Consider the following 12,914-nt stretch of genomic DNA (forward strand, 5'->3'; position numbering starts at 1 on the left):
TTTGATTCCACTTCAGCCTTTCAGGTCTTTAACTTTCAGGGTTTTCTGTTGTCAGAAAATGGTTACATCCCATTGCAAATCGGAGCAGAGAGCAAATGAGCAGACAGAGCTGTGTGTTCATGTCCTTTGTCTGGAAGCGAGGTCTCAAAGGCTCTCCTCTCTGTTAGCTTGCTAGGGGTCTGAAAATGGGAGCCAAATGAATTTCATTTTTCTGGAAGGCACGAAGCAAATGATAAAGTATTAACTAAAAGAAACCCATATATGGGTACATACAAATATAAACATGTGCAAATATATGTGCCACCAAAGAACATGGATTTTACTGTATTATGTTGTCCAAAGCCAAAACCTTATTACTTAAGAAGAGTTTTGTTCAAAGTTCATTTACATTTTCACTGACTAAAGCTACAAGTCCTAAAGTTACATTTAGTCAGCCAAATTCTAATAAATAGAAATTACAAATATTAATCACACAGTGTTTTTTTCATTGCTTGGGAGGTATAGCACTTTTTGAATAATTTTTAGAATCTCTATTTTATATAACAACATATAATAAAAAACTTTAAATTCTTAATTTTATTTAAAATATTAAAGAATAAAATACAATACTATAATAAACTTTCTTGTTATGGTTTTAGTTTCCTGGCAATGGAGAAAAATCAAAATAAAAACTAAGAAATACTTATTTTTCTTGAATGATAGTATTTAAGTATTTGAGAATTATTCCTTGATAAATTATTATGTGCTGTTGAATTTATTATCATTCACATTTTCTATATCACTACATATTTTACTTATTTTTCTTATAAAACACCAGAAGACCAAAATAAAGTGATAAATGAATTTTTACATAAGTTAATGTTGTACCAAAATTTTAGTCTTTTCTTTGGATGCCAACCCATACATTAGAACAGATGAGTTGGTTATTTTCTGGGTTGACAGTAATTTCTGACTCGCGTGCACTGTGAGTCTGTGCAGAGCAAACACACTCATACCCTCACAGCATTTCATTTTTATGCTTGCTTTTTCTAAAAAAATATTGCATTTTTTTCAAAATCTTTCCTACTTACAAAAGTGTTTTGTATATAAAAGTTTTGTCTTGGCTAAATACATTTTGTAATGAAGATAAGAGTATCTAACTAAAAATATATGTAAATTATTAATGAAAGTTAGAATTATTTAGAGACAAAGTTGGTAAGCCTATTCTAATGTTAGACTATGCTAGGGGCAACCTATTCCCCTTTATCCCAATTTTATATACAAAAATAACAACTTAGCTTAACTCACCCTTGGTTATTTGTGCCCAGTCAGGATTCATATTCACACTGAGGATTCATATATAGGCATGTTGTTTTGGGGTTTTTTTTTTTTCAATATATGATATTTTTTTCAGCCACAATACTATCAGACTGCGTCTCAAAGTATAGAATTACATGTTCTATCAGTAATAGACATTTCAAACTCTCTTGGTCAAGTGGACCACCTGAAAATCATTGACTGCAAGTCAAATGATTCATTTAGCAGAAGCCACATTTAAGATCCTGAGGCAGACACTGAGTTGGTAAGAAAAGCAAATGAGTCATTGCTGCCATATGAGAAGCACTTTGTACTTCATTAGGTTTGTCTTGTCTCAGAACAGAACTGGTTTGATCCAATGACCAAAATTTGTGGGTTAACAAATTATAAGTTTGAGACTAGCAACAATAATTAATATTTCTTTTGGGATAAAATCTGGATTGGCTGAGTAGCAAATTATTATCTTAAATATAATTATATAGCTTTATGATCTTTGAGTCATTGCTGTTTTACCCCATAGTATAGAAAGACCTTTTCTTACATTAAAGTTTATTGGTTCAAATAGGAATTTAAATTGTCTTGCTTAATCCTTCTGACCACTGACAAGATACTGCCAGTGGTATTTCCAATAAACAATGGCAAGAAAGTGAATCAAGACATTAAGCAATATCCTCGAGATCATAAAGTGAATTCAGGATTCAAGTGAGTGTCTGCCTGACTGCAGACCCCTTATTCTGATCACTCCACTGACCAAACCCATTGGAGAACATGTCTCTGAAGTTCTGTGTGCTCCTCATGGTCAATGTGGCCCTACTGAGTTACTCATTGCCTCTGCTTTTATGTTGTGATTGAACATTCTTCCCACAGTCATCCCAGAAATTTACTGACTCATCTCTTGTTAACATTTGTAATACTTTATTCATGTGAGTTCATTTAATCTTATAAATAGTTCTTCATATTTTATAAGGAGAAACTGAGACTTGGTAAGGTAATATTCCTATGGCTACACAGAATGGAGCTTCCTGGGTTTTCAATAATTTCTTCTACTTTTCTTCCCTCCCTTCCTTCCCTCCCTCCTCCCTCCCTTCCTTTTTTCCTTTCTTCTTTCCTTCCAGTTTTCTCTCTGTTCATGTGTTAGTGATATGGTACAAGACAAGCATTTATATTTGTTGCTATATAAGCTTATTTCTAGAGTTAAATTGATCATCTTGGTGGTGTTGGGTAAATTTTTTGTCTTTTACATTAGTACAGATTCCTTGGAGCATCTTTGGTTACTTTTTGTTATTTGAAGGAAATGATGCTAATATAAAGGTTTTAGAATCACTTTAAGCTAGTGATCTTTTCCAGAAAAAAGTAGTGCTTCACAGAGAATTTTTTATTTTTATTATAGTTATTATTATTAAATAGTAGCACCATATAGTCCATGCTGGACATGAACTTATATGTCTATAATTTACCTGTCTCAGTCTCCATAGTAAAGATTTGAGCCGTTGTATCCAATCAGCTGTTTTGTGTGCCTTGTTGTTTTGTGTCTTGGTGGTTTTTGTTTTGTTTTGTTGGTTGGTTTGTTTTTGCAGTATTGGAGTTAACCCAGGCCTTGTGCATGCTGGCCAGTTGCTCTATCACCAAGTCATGGGCCTTGCCTTTAGATGTCTTCACCCAGTTTCCATGGGATTTTAGAACCATGATCTCTTCAATAACTCTGCCTTGTTATTTTGTATGCTTCTACTTCTCCTTCAAGTATTATGAGGGAAATATTACTTAAATGTTTATGCTATAATGTTTTGTTTTTTAACGTAATTTATTTTGTACTTACCCACTTTACCACCTACTCACTGCCTCCCTCCTGGTTAACCAGCCTCCACATCCTTTCCCCATCCTTCTGCCCCTTCTCCTATGAATGGGTGGGGTCCTTGGGTGTTCCCCGACCCTGGTACATTGAGTATCCATGAGGGTAGGCTCTTCCTCTCCCACTGAGGCAGCCCAGCTAGAAGAACATATCCTACAGACAGGCATCAGCACTTGAATAGGCCCTTCTCCACGTGTTCAGACCACATGAAGACCAAGCTGCACATTTGCTACATATGTTTGGGGAGGTCTGTGTCTACCCCCTGTATGCTCTTTAGCTGATGGTTCAGTCTCAGAGAGCCCCAAGTGTCCACATTAGCTGACTCTGCTGGTATTCTGGCGCAGTTCCTATAGCTTCGGATCTGCAGTCCTTCCCCTATTCTTCCACAGGAGTTCCAAGCTCCGTCCGTTTGGCTGTGGGTGTCTGTATCTGTCTGAGTCGGCTGATGGGCAGAGTCTCTTAGAGGACAGCATGTTCCTGTTTGCAAGCATAACAATGTAACATGAAGACCATAATAAAAAGTTTCCAGAAAGCATTAGATTTTAAGTTGTCATTTTGATTATAACTAGATTTGTTCTTTGGAAGGTCAGATCATATTTATATAGTTTTGGATTTGATTCGTGTTTCAGGAGAATCATGTTTCTATATCTAAGTTTGGAATTATTAAGGAAATTAATTTTAATTTTAAAATTATATTACTTCTTCTACATTTAAAAGATACCTTTCTAAATATTTGGGGAAGATAGATATTTTGAGTAGTAAATTTTAGTGAAGTTGATGCTCTGTATTTTAATGTGGAAATATGTAATTAGGGGATTTAAAGTCTAGAATAAATTTTATAGCTCCCTCCATGTCTTACTTGAGTTCTCCCTAACGTCTTTGTTAGGTTATAAAGGAAAAAAATAAAGTCTGCGCATGCTCCTGAGTATTTGTAAAGTTTCAAAACTGCGGTGGGTAAGAGGTTGCTTTTTAGCTTTGCTAAGTTATTTAACCTTGGAGTTTTTGAAGGGATTGCATTGGATAATACCTAAGGATCCTTTGAAATCTAAACCTTTTCTGATTCTACAATGAGAGTGAGGCCTACAGTTTGACCCCAAGAATAACCAAATCTGTTCTCTCTATGGATGGAGATACATTAACTGGCCCAGTATATGTCCTTGCATGTCAGAGTAGAAGATGTAAAAGACCCCTTTAATATCTCTTTCTGGAGGGTTGCCTTTCCATAAGAAAGCCTAGGAATAGCAATGTGCAAACAGTCATTCTCTGACCCTTGTAGTTGTTGTAGGAGGAAGGGGAGGGGAGGAACAGGGATGGGCAGCAAGCAAAAGTAAGAAGTGCAGTTTCTCCATGTGCCTTACACCTTAAAGTATTACTAGTAATTTATGCTTGACTTCCCTTTTATCTCATAACCACATTTGTTTCACATTTAGTCTTGAAGATTTTTTTGTTTTGTTTTGTTTTGTGGAGGGTTTTTAAACAGGTAAATTAAAATTAGGACCATGTAATGTACAAGAATTAGGAACACAATTATTATTCCGTATCGTTGATTAGAAAGTATTTGGTATGCCTAAATTTATATAAAGTGCATATGCGCCTAAGTGCATATGTCTTTTCCCTGGCGTTATTTAAATCAGACAAGGTATGGATGACTAATGGCCTTCATTTTGTCCACAGAAGAGCCAGGTTTTTTTCTGCAAGGCTACAAATAGCAGGCAAGGACAATATTCTCACATGAAAAGTAACTCTAACTCTGTTTGTTTCTCTGTGAGTAAAAAGTAATTTCTCAGGACCAGGTCTTGTGAAAACAAACAAACAAACAAAAAGTGGCCTTATATGGTTGAAGTTGTTCTCTTGTAGTGTATTAGACTGGAGTGTCTTATGCTAAGGCTGTGGTTATGGGTTTGAAAAACTCCTTCAATACAGCAGTTATATGTGCTAAAGCTTACTAAGTAATCTCAGTCAGTCTTTTGGCATGTAAAGGAAGTAAGAGTGATGGGGTTGTCCCTACACTGTCCCTGTACGGCATGCCCAGTACTGTCTTCAGTTTTCTAGACTATCTCCATCAACAGGACAAGAACGACTGTCTTCCCTTCTTACTGTGAAACCCGTTCACCCGGCAACTCCATTCTGTACTGCTTATTTCTCCTCTGTGGACATTCTCTGAGGAGCCAATCTACATGCAAAGGGTGAAACTAGACTTAACTCTTACTTTTCTTTATTTTATCCTCTTTAGAAACATAGGATAAATCAAAATCTTCATGAGATTTACAGTAAGGTTTTTATCTTGCAAGTCACCCTCAGCTGTTCTTCATTTTTGATAAAGCACAAATAATCTAGAATATATTTTATAGAGTATAATTGAGTGAAGTAGGAGAGTGACAGAACATAAATATAAATAAATATGTTCTGTTGCTGTTTTCTCATTGACCATCCTCATTCTCCTCAGTGCCTGTCTGCAACATGCAGTCACTTATACCGTAAACACTTTTGTGTGGTTTGTATCCCACCGAGTGCAACACTGACCACTTTCTGTATTGGTAGAAAAGTTGATTCTTAGGTCGTTCCTAAAATGTTGAGTATTATCTATCCTAGATACAGAACCCAAGATGTTAACATGCTAATTACCTTGCTATAATATTCAAACACAGTATGGCAAAGCTGCTCTTCTTAAATGCTATGACTTCTTGAACTGCTATTACTTTTTGTCCTTTATTAAATGAGTTGATTTGTAATACTTTTAAATATGAAAAGTACTTCCTATTTTAACTACTTGTTTTGCAGTTCTTTGGGTAGTCAAACTTTCTGTTAATCTATGCACATTCATTTCTCCACATACAGTATTAAACATTGTGAATTTTGGAACTATGATGGTAATGATATGCCAGGACACATCATTAGCTTTTATATTTGGAAAATTTTAGAAAGAAAAAATAGTCAAAGTTTTGTGCTAAAAGAAAAATGTTACTTTTATTTTTTTAAGGTGTCTGTATAGAAAATCATTTTATTCCAAGAGATGTAAATAGACCATACCATTATACTTGAGATTCAATATTCAATCCAGAAATTTAGCTAAAATTAACTAATATGCTGAAGTAGTTGAGATCATTTGTTGTCAGGTTTGAGATTCATTTTGTCATTAACGTATCAATGCTACCATTGGTTAGCATTATATTTATAGAAGGCTTGAACATTTTTTTTTTCTGCTCTACAACTTGAAATTATAGTGTTCAGCAATTCCATCCATGTTTTGTGTTTAGAAAATGTTCAATTTTGCAAGACTACTAAAATCAGTAGTGAAACCTGCTCCTGGGATATCTCAAAGCTTCTTAAGAAACAAAGTTTTATTACACAAGAAGTTCTTACCTGAGAACGTACACAACAAGTTATGAGAGAAAAAGCCTCAATATCTTGTGAGTATGATGAGAAATGTGAGCCCATTTGGGCTACCAGAGGCAACATGTGCACTATAGACCTTAGTTCCTAGAAATCTTTGCTTTCTGATGCATGTATTCTGAATTTCTGACCTGGCTTTTGCTGCTCAGTGTTTTCAGGACTTTCAGTGGTGTAAGAACAAAAGAAAGAGATGGAAAGTACATTCAGTGAGCGATGTCTGTGAATCTTAGTAGGAGGCACACTCCTTGTAAGGAGGAATGAGCAAGCACTACGCGTCTTTCAGCTCTCTCTGCTCTCTCTCACTCTTTGGAATATGTTTATTCATCCTAGTGGTGGAAAGACCATTTCATCTTACATTTTTAAATTATGATGTTCAGTTACTATGAATAGAATATCGAAAACATCTTTGTCTCTTGGTTTCTTCTGAAGAATCACTTTCCACTCTGAGATTTGTGTACTTAATTGCAATTTAAAGTTTCTAAAAATGAAAACTTCTTTATTGTAATATACTTGCAAATAAAAAATTACATGACTAATATATCCACTCAAACACTCAAACTGTTAGTCTATAAAGCTAAATGATCTTCACCTAGGATTTTACAATTCCCATATCAATTTTATTCTTATATACATAACACACACACACACACACACACACACACACACACACACACACACCAAACAAACAACATGCACAAAAGAATCCTGACATAATACTAGATAAAGACATAGCTTCAGATCTTTACAATTTGTGTCTCTGTGCTCTCTCTCAGGACCTGGCTGATACCAACATTTCTTCTTCTATCTACATGTCATACTCCACCCACACGTACATTTATTTATATATACAAGTGTATATTGCAGGTCTACATATGAGGGTGATTGTGCAATTTTCTGTGAGATTGTGACAGTTCACTTAACAGTCTAGGATCATGAATTTCCTGCAAATTTAGTGATTTCATTTTTCTTCAGAGATGAATAATATTCCAATTTACATATGGACCAGTTTTCCATCATCTGTTGGTAAATTTTAGTGACTAGAGCACCAATAATCACAGAGTGCATTTTATGGTAGGACATAGAGTTTTCTGGAGTGCATATATCTCTATGGTAGGGTATAGAGTGTTCTGGACTGAACTAAAAAGTTGCAAAGGTTAATTACTGAAGATTTTGCTCTTGATTTTTGTGCTAGAGTTTGAACTCAAGACAATGCTGAGCATGTGCTCCACCACTGAGCAAGGCCACCACCAGTTTTCCTGGCCTACTACTGAGGTTTAAAGAAAAATCCTAATTTTTGACTTGAAGAAATAATATGTTTAAAATGTTGAATAACACATTTAAGAGCAGAGTGGGAATAATTGGAAATTATCATTGGAAAGAAAACTTTAAAAAAATACTTAAAAAGTTAGTAAATTTATTTTGGACCCATTCTGTTTTCGGTGAAGATTGTGGACAAGCACACAGGAGGCTGTCACAAGCCAGGGCACGGTGCTGTTCTGCTCTCTTAAAACTGTCCATTTTATTGCACTCAGTGTGTGAATGTAACGATTAATCTAGTTCTCAGTTCTCTGTCTTTTGTTAAATTATTCGCAGACCATGAATCTCTCAGTGAAAACATTTTTTTCCAGTGAGCCATTTATTATCACTATTACTACTAAACTAACATTCCTGGTTTTAAGGAAGTGAATTCTGGTCAGAATACTAATTAATAATCAGTGGTTAGTACCTAGAAAAGCTTTAAAATAAATATTCAAGAAGGAAATTTAATATGCACATAAACCCACATTTCTTTTTAGAAAGAAATCACTATAAATGGCCTGCCATTTTTGGTGATTGTCCTTGTTTCATAGCAGTCTTCCTCACAAAATCATATTTTTAAAGTATACATTATGTTATAATATTTCATTACAATTATGGTTAAGTATAAAAACCATAGGCCATCAGCATCACATCTGTAAAGTCAATCTTTTAATATAAAGCAAATCTGACTGAAAATAGTTGTTCATTACCATTCTCAACAAATTATTTTCACCTTAGCAAATGTCTTAATCCACCCAGATCACAAACACCAAATAACAAAACACTATAGATGTGGGGCACAGGATGGGGGTGGGGATGGGGGTCCATAACCAAAAAGTATTTGTCAGAGTTCCAGAGGCTGGCAAGTCTGAGAACAAGTGTCCAGCAGATACAATATCTAGTGGGGTCTTAAAACAGAATCACACTGCCGGTGTTTACACACAAATTTTAAATTCTAAATCACACACGTGAGGCCATGAAGGGTCCAAAGCTAATCGACAGCTTCTTCTTAACGTGGAATAAAAGTAGAAGAGTGAGGTTCACTCCACTCTTTCTTACAGCACGGAGGAGCTTAGGACAGCAGGGAGTCCAAGCCCAGGGTGAGGCTGCTGAGGTCACTGGAATTCTGGTATGTCAGGGAACATACAAGATGGGAGGAAATAATTTGACATTTTGTTTTAATTTCTGGAACATGGTCATGCTGAGGCTGACTTGAGAATAAATGCCAGTATTTTGTCCCCAAGGTAGAAAAACTTTAAACTTAAATTTTAGTGGCTGTATTAACATTAGCCAAAGGAATAATACACTGTGATCACTGATTGGATTGGCATCCAGGTTTGAGAAGTAATCAGTCCTGAGATACAACAGAAATTCCTTCCAAACACGATTGCTGCCATAGGACACTGTGAAGATGTTTAATGCTGCCTTTTTTCTTTTGGCTCACAATCTGCACTGACGCCAATTACAACTATCCTTGATAATGTTCTGGTTGTGATGCAGTAAGTCCTTTTTCTCTTCCGGGAGTGAATTCTTTGATCAGGCATTTGTGATAGGCATCATCAGTGCTAAAAGTGCTAAAAAGCTCTGGACTTGTGTGAGTGGTGCCTGGAACCTGAACTGGAATAAACTGGCCCAGCTACTGTAGCCACTTAAACTGTAAATCTAAAACCAAGCGTAGGAATAGCATATATGATATAAATATGAGGAAATTCTTGCTTGAATTTATGAACAGGATATGACAGATGGATTTATTGAAACTTTGCATTTAGTAGATCCCTTTGGAGAGGTTTATGTTGTTTTTATAATTTCTTATTATTTAGATATATGCACATTTATACCACCTTTCCATGTTTGATGAAAATGGATGTCTCTCATATTTTACCTTTTTAAAAAGGACTTAAAGGCAACAAACTGAAAAGCCTGCATCTTTTATGTTTTGAGGACAGATATTTTTAGTGACTTGGGTTACAGAAGAATATGACATTTATGTCTTTTATTTATTATTATTATTTTGAATGAGGACATTCCATAATGGTGGGAAAGGGAGGGGCTCAAGCAGAGTGCGAGCGGGTGGGTCAAGGTTCTGGGCTCCACTGCAAGTCCACTGCAAGAGTGTATTTCCTCCAGCAAGCATCTGCCTGCTTAAGTTTTCATCATCGCCCCACCAGCCGGACAGCAAGTATTTAAATATGTAAGCCCATGGGCTATATTTCTTATCCAAACCATCATAAGGTGTTTTATGCATTGTTTTTCCAGCATCATTTTAATAAGAAAAAATGGATAAAATATATTTATCAATAGAGAATAGCTAAAAGTGGATAATCCATATTTTAGCTCTTTAAAAGAAAAAAAGTAAATCCGCATCTGGAAAGATTGCATGTCCACCACAATTTTTTTCTCTTTCAATAAAAACTAATGGATTTTTTTTTTTATCAACAAAGTCTTATCACAGTTTTCCTCCCAAACCCTTCTAATTCCCTGCTACCTTTCCTCACATCTGGGTCCACAGCTTTCATCTCACTACAAACCCAGCAAGCATCTAAGGAACAATAATAAAATAAAACTACACAAAGCAAACGGATTGGAATAGGATAATGCAAACACACAAACTGGAGAAAAGGAGCCAGAGGAAAAAATGTAAGCAACATACAGATGCAGAGACTCACAGGAGACTCACACGTCCACATGTACAGGAGCCCCATACAATCACATCTGAGAACAGTGCAAGTGAATATGGAATCAAAGATTATTCAAATACAAACCAATGCGCTTTTGATTTTAATATTTTTAAAAGTTACACCCTGAGGTTCCTGGTACACAACAGCATACCAGAAGACAGACAGGCTTTTAAAAGCATTAACCACCCCACAGGCTTGCAGCCCTCCTACTTTCCTCCCCTGCTCTGAGAGTTCTGTGAGGGTCTGTCATTTTCAATCAACAGAGAGTGCATGTGATCAGTATATCTGATAAACTTGTCAATGCCTCTTTAAAGCAGGATTCCCCAACCTATTCAATTCTGACCTCGCTGTTTCATCCCGGGTATCATCTTGATAAGACAGAGCCATGTCACCGGCAGCTGTGTCTCAGCTCTGTCTACAACTAATTTGTGCAGGAAAAAATTAAATCATGAGGTAAATTATTTCATGATTGCTCATTCCCAACAGAGTTGGGCATCACTCTGAAGAAAATATCAAATAATTGGTTTCAGGCCGTGTCAGACACATGCAATTCCCTTCTCTAATGGCTGTGTGTAGTGGCACCAGGCCTCAGGGGTCATCGAGGAACTGGAAATAGCGTAGTGCCAGCCACAGCAATAGAGAGACAGAACACATAGGAAATGAAGTGGCAATAAGAGTAATCCATAGGGGAATGTGCTTCACTTGGAGTTTAATGTATTGGTTCAGAGTCTGGCAGGGAGCCACGCAACAATTGTTTACCTTTTTGTCGGCATCTGCATCCGTTCTGTTTTGTAAACATCACTTAACTCTCGGTGGGTAAATATTGGAATGGATAACAACTGCTTGGGGATTCTCCACCCCCCTTTCATATTCCTTAACAAATGCACACTACAAACAACATTTATCTTAGATTTAAAAGAAGCAGACATCAACAGGGTCAAAAGGATTTGGTTGGGAACACTTTATAGCTTCTCAGGTCTACAGTAATTATATCTGTGTGATTTGAACATATTTTGTAGCATATCTAAATTAAAATGTTAAAAATGCTAGTATGCAATAATGCAGATTTTTTTAATAATTATCTAAGTACTGTGTGAAGAAAGCTGCTAGCACTGTTTGTAATATTTTAGTTCTGCAATATTGTGCCTTATAGCTGCTGTGCAGAAATATTGTCTCTTGCAATTTTAGGAAATTAGTAGTTGCTATTATCTATCTGCACAAACATTTAAACAAGCAGTTACTAAAGAAAGATAAAAAGAACAAAAGAAAAAGAACTTTGCATACCACAGTAGGAAAAGGTCAGCTTGTGCCTAGTGCCTAGTGCCTAGGTGCGTGACTGGTTGGTGCACACTCACACACACCCCTTCTACCCTCCCCTTGTCCAGGAGTGCTGCCCTAAATGCAGGATGCCCACCATAGCTGCAGAGCCATGTCAAAGTCGTCTCACTGAGATCAGAGTTAGTTATTGCTGCTCATAACGGTGCATCTCCCCAGCATCTACTTGGCAAACTGCTCCTTATATTTTCCAAGCTCACAATTGGTACAAATCCTGTTCTTACTTTTTTTTTTTTTTTTTTTTTTTTTTTTTTTTTTTACTTTGGCCAATTTTGGGTTTCATTTTATAGGTAAGTGGATGCAAGTACATAAAAAGGGTTTCAGTTCCAGCGAACAGAAACCACTATCAAAATTACAAAGTGAACAAGTAGTCTGAATATTAATTTAAATGTTCAGGTATTTACTGGCAATATTTGAGAGTCACAGAGTCTTAAGTACTGGAAAACAAGAGGAAAAAAAATTCACGTTTCTGGATTTAGTTTGAAAGCAAGTGTTGCTGCACAGCCCAGGCTCACCCTGTTCTTACTTTATAAGAAACTACTTTATATCTGATTTACCCTAATTCTAATTACAATTTTTTTTCTTTTTCATTTATATGATAACCATTAAAGCTTGTCATTTTCATCAGTTTTTGTCATTTTTTAAATACATTTTGCTTAGACTTTGAGAGTGGTTTGTTTTATCATTTGTCACCATAAATACCAGCTGGCCTTGTACTTGCAGCTGTCCTCCTGTCTCAGGCTCCTGAGTGCCTCACCATACCAGTCTCCCTTTCTCTTTTTAAATGTATGTTAGATACATGCCTATTTAAACCTTTGACTAGATTATTATATACCACAAAAATTGAAATTATTTGACAGAGAAATAAATGGAGATTTTTTCTTCTCTTGTCTTAATCATTTTATATGTGTTATATGTGTATATGTTTGAGAATTTTTCTTTTCTTTTTTTCAAAAACCTTTTTTCAACAATTTTTGCAGTGCCAGAAGTAAAACCTAAGCCGTGCAATTACACCTGCTGTATACACACAAGGTTTCTAAGATTGAGCTATATCTCCAGTTTTT

General features: G+C 35.8%; 1 protein-coding gene across 1 annotated transcript in view; it reads left to right on the top strand.

Moving 5' to 3' along the window:
* The window catches only part of KIAA0825, a gene marked incomplete at its 3' end in the record, with an annotated part of 180,580 nt that overhangs the window by 59,494 nt on the left and 108,172 nt on the right, over nt 1-12,914 (top strand). The gene's annotated exons all lie outside the window — the stretch shown is intronic.

This window comes from Micromys minutus, assembly GCF_963924665.1.
Source record: "Micromys minutus genome assembly, chromosome: 11".
Lineage (NCBI taxonomy): Eukaryota > Metazoa > Chordata > Mammalia > Rodentia > Muridae > Micromys > Micromys minutus.